Genomic DNA, 697 nt, shown 5'->3' with positions numbered 1-697 from the left:
TTCTAAGGAACATTAGTGAACTGCTGGAACTGAGAATAATGGTGTCACAGCAGGGCACTCATTTCCTACAAAGAAAATCCATTTTAACAGCTAAGTTCCATAAACATTACTTTCACCATGAAAACAGCAGACCTGCTGGATGACTCTTGAGAAAGCTGCTTGTTTGTAGATGGTGTTATTTGTCTTCTGTATCTGAGCAAGTCCTGCAAGAGTCAGGACAAGCAGACAGAGGTATTTCATATGTCACTGGGACGATCCTTACAGGAAAGAGAGAAGGGTTTACAGAAATAGCCAAGCTAGAGCTTGGGAGATAGCCAACAACCAGCCAGGGAGCAGCTCCAAATCTCTTCTGCAATTTACAGTGTGGCATTTGTAGAGAGAATTCATTCTGTAGGTCCAAGCCTCACAGATGGAAATGGGGCCCCTTTTCTCCTCTTGCAGTGTAATTGCAGTTGGTCCAGATGATCTTGGGGTGAAAACACTCTAAAACATAGGAACGTCTCAGTGCATGGCAGATCAAAGAGCATGTGTTGATGGTCTTTCCTAATGGCAGGATTACTACTTATTCCTGCAGTCAGATAATTACAGACAGAGACTGCCATCACATTCTCCAAATAACTACTCTTCCATGCTCATGGCATCATATTTCACCTTGATTATGACAGGTTTGAGTTCAGTGAAAAAGTTGTTGAGGGAA

Source organism: Charadrius vociferus, unplaced genomic scaffold (assembly GCF_000708025.1).
Source record: "Charadrius vociferus isolate BGI_N301 unplaced genomic scaffold, ASM70802v2 scaffold999, whole genome shotgun sequence".
Classification (NCBI taxonomy): Eukaryota; Metazoa; Chordata; class Aves; order Charadriiformes; family Charadriidae; genus Charadrius; species Charadrius vociferus.
This window is presented reverse-complemented; position numbering follows the sequence as displayed.